This window comes from Urocitellus parryii (assembly GCF_045843805.1).
Source record: "Urocitellus parryii isolate mUroPar1 chromosome 13 unlocalized genomic scaffold, mUroPar1.hap1 SUPER_13_unloc_14, whole genome shotgun sequence".
Taxonomy (NCBI): Eukaryota; Metazoa; Chordata; class Mammalia; order Rodentia; family Sciuridae; genus Urocitellus; species Urocitellus parryii.
The window spans coordinates 808,622-819,390 of NW_027551766.1; positions in this window are offsets into that span (position 1 = coordinate 808,622).

Here is a 10,769-nt window from a genome sequence, read left to right on the forward strand (position 1 = left end):
TTGACAGAAAACCAAGCTACAAAGCAATAATCCAATTAAGCTCCCAATCAATTGAGTGTTAGGTATAAATATCCTTGTACCTAAAATCCACACATTGGAACAGAATTCAGAATATGATGGTATAAGAGGTGGGACTTTCAGGAAGTGACCAAGTCATGAAGTTTCCAGACTCGTGGATGGGATTAGCATATTTGTAAAAGAGGCTCCAAGGAGCCTATTTGCCCCTTTTATCAAGTGAGGAAGAATCTGGCAGGGGCTGCCTCTGGGGAATGATCCCCTGCAGACCAAATTTGCTGGTGCCTTGATCTGGACTTCTCAGCTTCCAGAGCTATGGGCAGATGTTATTATTTGTGAATAGCCCAGACAAAGGCATTTTGTTATTATACTCCTATTATTATCTTTGTTTCAGATATTCATTTTTCTGGTGTATGTATCAAAATTTAACTCCCCATCAAACTGAGAAAATTCAAAAATGCAAGGTATGCTTCCTACTACATTTAAAATGTTTACTATTTACAGGAATCATAGACAGCAATTTAACTTAGATTCAGACTATAATTCTGAGCCATACAATTGTCATTTCATCATCAGAAACTGTAAACCAACTTTTATAATATAAAAATCATTAAAACCCTATTTACTTTGATAGAACAGCAATTCTATTGCAGGTAGACTTCATGATTATTTTTCTTCTTTCCAGTTACAGTGTGGACACATGGAATGCAACAATTCCAGTAACCTAATTAGTTAAAACATATGCATTTGCCAAATAAATAATAACATGTAAAATAGCAAAGGCACCAAAATACAAGAAGATAAATTTCAAATGATGATGGGAAATTCATTCAATGAATATTTAGTAAACAAATACCAGATGCAAAGTGCTTTGTGAGAGATTGGAATTCAAATGTTGAAACTAAAATAAGTAACTTTTCGGAAGAAGCACATGGTTTTTGAGCCTGTAAAATCTAATTTAGCTTAATATTCTCAGGTTAGAAGAAACTTCATGAAGGATAATAGTTAGCCTGAGGTAAGAAAGGTAAGTAGAGCTCAGCAAGAAGAAACCTAATAATTTTATTTATTTATTTTGTGTTTTTATTCTTTTTTAAAAAAATAGAATGAAAGGTAGGCTGATTTAGTTTTGTCAGATAGTGACAAAACCAGGGACAGAAGTTGAAGCAGGTATGTACATAAGACCTGTAATAATTCAGAGGCTCTATGAATCTGTTTAGTTCCTAAAAGTCAAATAGAAACATATATGCACAGAAGAAACAAACACACAATACACCAAAAATAAACCCCTTTGTAACAACTGATAACCAAGAAGATTTTCAGGCATGAAAGCGGGGGAGTGTTGGTAAAACATTAACAACAAATTAATTTTATTGATGAAATATTACAACTTACAGAACAAATAATAATTGGGTTTTTCATATCTTTAAAAAGCCATGAGGGGTCAATGTGATGGAGAGTTGGGTCTACTTTTTCTTCTACTAGGCACAGGGTCTCTGGTCTAAGACTAAGGTCTTTGACTCACTCTGAGTTGAATTTTGTGCAGGGTAAGATATAGAGATTCAATTCCAATCTACTGCATATGGAATTCCAGTTTCCCCAGCACCATTTGTTGACTAGGCCACATTTTTTTTTTCTGATGTATGTTTATGGCACTGTTGTCTAATATGAGGTAACTCTACTGATGTGGGTTTGTCTCTGTGTCTTCTATTCTGTTCCATGGTCTCCAATTCTGTTTTTGTGCCAATGCCATGCCATTTTTGTTACCTTAGCTCTGTAATGTAATTTAAGGTCTGGTATTGTGATGACTCCTGCATTACTTCTCTTGCTAAGGATTGCTCTAGGCTATTATGGCCCTCTTATTTTTCCAAATGAATTTCATGACTGATTTTCCTATTTTTATGAAGAACATCATTGGAATTTTAATGAGAATTGCATTAATTCTGCATAGTGCTTTTGGTAGTATGACCATTTTGACAATATTTATTCTGCCTATCCAAGAACATGCGAGGTATTTCCATTTTCTAATGTCTTCTTCACTTTCTTTCTTTAGTGTTCTGTAGTTTTCATTGTATATGTCTTTAACTTGGTTTTTTTTTAGATTGATTCCCAGGTATTTTATTTTTGTTGAGGCTATTGTGAATGAAATGGTTTTCCTGATTTCTCTTTCAGCTAATTTGTTATTGATGTATAGGAATACAATTTGATGTATGGATATTAATTTTATATCCTGCTACTTTGCTCAATTTGTTTATGATTTCAAGACACTTTATGGTGCAGTTTTTTGAATCTCCTAATACAGAATCATGTCATGGGCAAATAGGGATAGTTTGAGCTTTTTTTATAGCACAAGAATTAAAATCATGAATCAATAAATGGGATGGCATCAAACTAAAAAGCTTTTTCACAGCAAAGGAAACAACACAGAACATGAATACAGAGCCTACATAATTGGAGGAAACCTTTACCATTTGCACCACAGTGCATTAGTCTCCAGGATCATACAATGAACTAAAAAAATTAACACCAAAAATTAATAATAACACAATCAATAAATGGGCAAAGAACTGAATAGGAATTTGACAGAAGAAGAAATATGAATGGTCAAAAATATATGGAAAAAATGTTAAACATCTCTAGCAATTAAAGAAATGAGAATTTAAACTACACTGAGATTTTATTTCACTCCAGTCAGAATAGCAACTATCAAGTATTCAAGTAATAATCAGTGTTGTCAAGAACATGCGGAAAAAGGTACACTCAAATTTTGCTGGTGAAACTGCTAATTTGTACAACCTCTCCAGAAAGCAGTATGGAGATTCCTTATAAAACTTGAAATGGAACCATCATTTGACCCAGTTGTCTCACTCCTCAGTCTAAAACCAAAGGACTTAAAATCAGCATACTGGAGATATGTAGCCACATCAATGTTTATAGCAACTCAATTCTCCATAGCCATGCTGTGGAACCAACCTAAGTGCCCTTCAACCGATGAGTGGATAAAGAAAATGTGGTATATATACACATTTGAATATTATCTAGTCATAAAGATGAATAAAATTATGTCACTTGCTGTTAAGTGGATGGAACTGGAGAATAGCATGCTAATTGAATTAAGCCAGTCCCAACAAACCAAAGGTTGAATATGCTCTCTGATATATGGATTCTAACACATAACAAGAGAGTGTAAAGAGGGGAAAGTAGAATTTCATTGGATTAGATAAAGGGGAATGAGGGGAGGGAGGGGGTGGGAATAGGAAAGAGCAGAATGAATCAGACATACATTTTCTATGCTCCCATATGAATATATGACCAGTACAACTCCACATCATGGAGAATGGGATCAAACTTTTAATATTTTACCCCATGTATGTATAATTTGTCAAAATACACCCTATTGCTATGTATATCTAAAAACAAAATAGATAATATCACAGCAGAATATTCTAAGTCTAGTTCACATTCCCTATTGCTATCTTAGTATTGAGATGGTGAAACAAATGTAAAATAGTTACTTAATACCTACAGATAGGAAATGTACACTTCTTAGCAAGAGCATCACTTGTTGACAAGATGTTCAGAAATAATTGAAGGTACTAGTGTTTTTTTTCTTTTCTCTCTTTCTTATCAATCTTTCTGTAATAAATGTATGAACTCTACCTCGAATTATTTCATACTTTATTAAGATAAATATATAGTTACAAAATATTAGAAATTAAGAATATATTAACCTTTAGCCTATCTTCATTAGAGACTCACCCCAACTCAGCACCCATCAACTTCCTTAAAAACTGAGATCCAAAGGAAGAAGTAAATATTATCAGTAGCAGAAAACAGACAAAAAAAGTCAAACTTTTTCACTAAGATTTAGAAGGAAACCCACATTTACTAAACATTTGCAAACAAGTAGAATGTCAAGACCAAATAAAGATTTTAAATTTAATGACTTTAATATAATGAATTAATTTTAATGATGTCTGACATCTAGAAATGGGGGTCTGAAATGAGCTCATTAATACGATGGGTTACCTGTCTCTTTCATTTTGAGAACTTCTATTGACAATTTTCATCACTTTTGGACATCAACACATACCCTGGTAACTGGTATGTAGCTACTGACTTGGCATTTTTCCTCTACAAGTTTGTTAGTAATGATTCCCCTCTGGAAGTTGGTTTTCAGATGGTGAAGTCAGAAATACACCTCCACTTGGTGTACAGCAGCTCTCTAACCAACAATTTGGTTGTTTGGGACCTTGAATTCCTTGCCCTTCTGTAATACCCTCATCTGTTTCATTACCCAGATGACTTTGTGCCAATTTCTGACCTTCTGCCAATTTCTGATTTTACTGCAAACTTCTGATTTAGGTCTTTCTTAGTTATACTTTACATACAATACTGTACTTTTCAAAGAAATGATCTTATGCAACTCTGAAAAATAAATCTCTTAGTTTATAATTTGGCATTACCATGGAAGGCATTGTTTCAAATATAATTTTCTATGGTTTTGTTGCTCATAAATAGAACAATTATTTTTATTGATTTTTGTGTCCCCTACCTTGCTGAATTGCTTATTATATATAATAGATTTTTTATATTTTCCTGAGGTTTCTTTGCATACAGAATTAAGTTTTCTAGAAATAATGTCATTCTTATTTCTACTTTTGTCCCTTGTCAGCTAGGTTGTCAGAATCAGCTAGTATAAAGTTGTTCATATTCTTTATTGAATTTCATAGAAGATCTCTTGGGATTTCTTCTTTCATTCCTGGTTTTTATATTTTGTGTATTTCTCTCCTCTCTCTCTCTCTGTGTGTGTGTGTGTGTGTGTGTGTGTGTGTCCCTCCCCCCACTCTTGGACAACTTTACTTAGATACATTTTATGAATGGGCCACATTTCAGCTTTGCTGACTTTATCACTGTTCTCTATTTTATTGTTTCTGCCATTATTTTTATTAATAACTCATGGATATACATCTTATTCTCCTACTGTAGTGTTTTAAATTATTAGTGGAAGTTAAAACTATTAACCTCAGACACTTCTTTTAAAACATAAAGTTTAAATGTACAAATATCACCGTATGCATGGTTTTAACTGCATCTCAGAACATTTTACTCTCCTTTACTCACTTATTATGAAATATTTCCTTTTTTATGTCTTCTATTTTAATTATTAAGTTATTTTAAAGTGTGTTAATTACCAAATTTAGGAAGATTTTCTAAATATGTATTTTATTAATTATTTTTAAATTTATCTCTTGAATGTATCATTCCTTTAAGTTGAAACTTCATGTTCTTATGATTTATTTGGTGAATTCTTCATGTGCATTTAAGAAAATAAGTGCACTTTTCAGTGTTGAATTGATTTTCTAACCATGTGAGTTATGTTTAGTTAGTTTGCAGCTTTCCCAAATAAACCAACTTATTAACTATTCCATTTTATTCTATCAATTATTTGCAGATTGTGGAGATCTTTTAGCTTTGTATATTTAATTCCTAAAATTCTACCAGTTTTGCGCATTTGTTTTGAAGTTGCCTTGTGGATGTTCATGTGTAAATGGCTGCTCTGTGATTGATGCACATTTTGATTAGCTACTCTTGCAAGTGGTTTCAATATGTAAATAAAGGAATGTAATTTCATAGTCAATAGATGATTTAAATCGGTTGCTGGATACAAATTATTTTCCATGCCCTTTTTGGGAAGGAAAGGGTCTGACAAGACAAACTTGTGTTTCAGAAGCATAGTAATTGAACATGCAAAATATTCAAACTAGTAACTCTTTTTGTTTTATTTTGCTTTGTTTTAGAAACTTTAGTGAATTTGAGGAGTTTGAGTATCTTGAAATTTATTGTAAATCCCAGAGATTTTTATCACTCAACCTTTCTTTTTCTTTTTACCCCCTAAACAGGATTTATTTTTTAAACCTCATTCTGTTAAACTGGCTCACTGAAAAGGAGAAAGAAAATACATATTTTGCCTGGCCACTGCCCTCCTGACATAGCCAGCAGTTTCTGATTTTGATTCAAATAAAATTGACAGTTATCTAACATGTATTTTATAGGAAGCCAAATACTCCCTGCCCCTGAAAATATAGACCACATTTTTCTGGTTGTTAAAAACTGATCATTTTATTTCCCCTGTAATTGCACTTAAGTTCCCTTTGCATTATGATCCCTGTGACTCAAATTGATTGTGCCTATGCTCCTAGTAGAAAAAGGTACAGATGAGTGGAAGCCTGGTTAGTCTCATTTGCCCCAGAAATAGTAACTAAGGCCCTTGTAGAAGGTGGCATTAACTCACTAATTATTACAGTGAAGGTAGGTCTAGGAACTACTAGTTTTCCTTTGGATTTGTAAAGGTGGCTCCTGAGACTGACTCATCCTTCTAACATCTCCTTCATTGAGACAAAAAGAGATTCCGCTTCAGAGGGTCTCATAGAACAGAAATGATCAGTGCTAACTTTCTTGGACTAGATATAAAATAAAATTCAAGATATATGGGACAATTAAGAGTTCTATAGGGTAGCAGGATTTCCTAATGCAGATCACAGGGAAGAAGCCAGTTCAAAAAGCCAGAGTACCAAGTCAAGGGGAAGTAGAGGGCTTTCAGGGACACCCTTTGAGAATCTGCATTAGGTGACTGTCAGATTTAGGTGACAAATGAAGGTCAAGGAGCTCTTGCAGTGAAGAACAGCTATGAAAACCAGAAGAAGAAGAAGGAGAAGGAGAAGAAGAAGAAGTTTGGAAACAAAGAAGGGCTCTCTGTGATCTACAATTTATAGAAATGTTGGTCTTAGAAGAGTGATAAGACAAGAACATACCACAGAGTGGTAAGACAAAAGAAAAAAAAAGATGCACTTTATAAAGCTAATAAGAGATGTTGGTGGATGTGGTGATGGTGGAAGGCTATGCTTACAGGATTTTTGTGTTGTGTTTTTGTTGTTGTTGTTTTAAACTTTATTGTGTCCCACATCACATGAAATTTATCATCTTGCCCATTTTTACATGCAAAATTGAGAAGCCTGAGGTAAATTCACATGGTTGAAAACAAGATCTGTAGAACACCTTCACCTTCCTTTGAACTCTCTAGCCATTAAACAGACCCATTTCACTTAGCACAATGTCCTCAGAGGTTCTTCCATGTTGTATTATGATTTTCTTTATTTTAAAAGCTTAATACTATTCTGTGTGCACTGTTTTGTTTATTTATTCATTTGTGGATATTTGTGCTGGTGGAAATAGTGCTTCTATGAAAGTGGGGGTACATGTATCTCCTCAAGATTTCATTTCAATTATTTTGGATATACACCCCTGAGTGGAATGTCTGGATCACTTAGTAGTTCTGTTCTTTTGTTTGTCTGTTTGTTTTGTTGTTGTTGTTGTTGTTGTTGTTTGTTTGTTTTGTTTTTTCTTTTTGGATTTTATTCTTGATAAACTTTCATATTTTCTTTTTCTAGAGTGGTTGCATCACATTGCACTCACCAACAGGCACAGGATTACAGTTTTTCCATGTCCTTGCCAACTCTTGTTGTTTCAAAGGTGGTCTTCCTATTTGGAGTGGAGTGATATCTCATTTTACTTTTACCTGCATGTGTCTGATTAGGAATGTTGAGCATCTTTTCATGTGATTTGTGTCCATTTGTACATGATCATCAAAAACACTATTCAATTTCTATGTCTACTGAAATCATGTGATACAATTTTTGTTGCTGTTGTTGATTTGTAGGAATTCTTTCTGTATTTTGAATATTAACTTATTATCATAGAAATGATTTTCAGATATTTTCTTCCAATCTACATGATGCCCTTTTTTCCTGTTTTATTGTTTCCTTTGGTGAATAAGAGTTTTAATGTTTAATGTAGTCCATTGATCTATCTTTCTGTGCTTTGTTCTTTTAGGGTTATATCCAATAAATAGCTGCTAAATCCAGAATCATGAAATTTACTTCTGGGAATTTCAAAGTTTTAAGGTCTTAAATTTAAGTATTTAGTCAGTTTTGAGATAACTTCATTTTTTTTTTCTTCATGGCTATTCAGTGTTGAAGAAACTTTCATTTGGCTATTAAGTTATCCTGTCTCCCTTGTTCAAGGCCATTTTACCAGGCATGGAAGGGTTTATTTCTCTGACCCCTATTGTATTCCACTGGTCTATTTCTCCTTATAATTGTACTACCTTGATTACTGTAGCTTTGGATATAAAACAACTCTTGAGTTGAACAATAGTTTTAGGAAAATGTCTACACTATATACCAAAATTAAAATGTATTTACAATAAAATTACTGTGAGTCACTTGAGCCATTAATATTGGTGTAGGTATATATTATATGCTGTATATTTTATAGTTTGACCCCTTATAAACAGCAAGTAGATTACCTTATCAATTAAGAATACCAAATGTCAAAGTATAGAGTTTTTTTATTTTATATTTTCAGAGTGGTAGAATATTCACCTGAAAGTTTCATTTACAAACAAATTAGAATAACATAGTAGCAAGAAAGAAAAACTAGTCTAGAATATGGTGAGATGAATAGCCATTATATGTCTTTTTAATGAACAAAATTTGAAAATATGGCATTCTAACAGAAAAATTATTTAGTCAATGCTACAATAAATTAATGAAAACTTTGTCAATGTTAGGGGAATAATTCCTCCTTATACCATGAGAGACTAAGTCAATTGTCAAACAGTGAATTATACATTCATTGATTAAAAGAGAGACATACTCTTCATTCAGAAACCATATCTTATAATTAAAGTATATATATATATATATTAAGACATGCTGTAGTTCCATTACACAGCATTGTTTCTGAGCTACTTTGGAATCATATATTACTTTTGTTTTAGAATGTATAAGAATGTTAGTTGTACAGAGATGAAAGTAAGTTTTATAAATGCCATCCTCCATTATGTGTTGCCATAGTATATACCAGTAGAAATAATAACATATATGATCAACTCCTGTATCAATGTGTTACACATCCAAGAATATAATCAACCATGGATCTAAAATGTTTTTAAAAATTATGTATACATTGAACACATACTAACTTTCTTTGTCATTGTTCCCTAAACAGTACTGGATAAAACCAGTTACACAGAATTTTCATGTTACAAAAAGGATGTTCAGAAGTCATATGAAAACTTTATGCCATTTTATATAAGGGGCTTGAACATTGATGGGTTTTTGTTTTCACAAGATTAGTCCTAGAACCAATCTTCTGTGGACATCAAGGAACAGTTTAAAATATATCTATAAACTGAATAATTTCAAGGGCAAAACTTAAGAAAGAAACCTATGTACTAAAAGCCAAGCATGTTGATTCAGAGAGTGGACTGATCACAGGTGAGGTGACAGGAAGCAAGCCAGTGCTGCATGACAGAGGTCCTGATGTGCAGGGTCACTCACATTCCTCTGAGTAGCCTTAGCCCTCTCCTGCAGGATTCTGTTCTCCATTTGCTAAGAGTATACTGAGACAGCAAGACTTGTAGGCTAATACAACACCAGGAAAAAAGATACTTTCTTTGCCTTTAGCCCTACAATTATTTTAGTCAGCTGTAACGGACATTCTGGAAACCCATGTTTGGTGTTTATCCAGAGCTACTGGAAATATAACTTGTTAGAAACAGAATGTCTGCACACAAGACATTCAAACAAAGCTACTTAAAAGATGTTCCCTCTTCTTGCTGCTCTATATACTTTCTCTCAACTCCCTTCTTTTTTCTCTATTTTTTGTTCATTGAAAATCAAATTTTTATATGTCAAAAGTTAAATAACTTTCAAGAAAGTTATTTCAAGAAAGAATGTGGCACAGAGTGCCTGAACTATCCAAACTCAATATGTTTTTACTCTTAGTTCCTCTGTTTTTATAGACTTAAATAGAATTAATGTAACGTCCAGACCCTTCCACCTTTCACCTACATTAAAGTCACCACTTACCTCCATGAAATAGACAAAAGTCACCTGCTTTGTTTTCTCATAAGTACTTTGCTGAATCAGAGAGAATCATTAGAAAAGCAATGCAATAAGATCATACATATCTATATCTATATATATGAAAAAATATCTCCATCCATGTATCTATATCCATATATATTCATATACATCAATACATTTATGTGTATATATATATATGGATATGTGTGTGGGAGGGAGCATTTTCTTGCTAAGAGTTTATTGTGTGTTAGTCTCCACAGGTTATTTGTACATTACTTCATGTGCAGTTTGTGGATAATATATTTCACTACCTCTGAACAGTAATTTGATTAATTAGGTGCAATTATTCAATTAAATGAACTCTTACTAGAAGGTTTCTCCTGCTAATTACATCCTGAGTAATGTTAAAAAATTCACCTAGGGGGAGCACAGAGCATAGTGGGGATCACAGCAATTTCTATTTAGACTCAAAGTTATATAAGTAAAATAAAGGTAGCCCTTAACAGCACATTTTCCTGTGAAGTCCTGGTTAGGACACATGAGAGATTCAGGTGTCTATCCAATGGGCTAGTGATGCAAAACAATCAAGGTCTTAGTTTATTTCTTCCTTTAAGAATTTAGCATTTTCTGCATGTATAAAGTAAGATTAATGTATCTATATTTATGCTTTACATTTTAAAATAACTACAATGTGCAAACTATTAGTACCCCATGCCAGGATGTGGCAAAGTGTTCATCTTTTCCTAATGAATATGTGGGTATGTTTCACATATGGAACATGTATTCACTTTGGCATAGAACAATAACTCTTCAGTGTATGGCTGT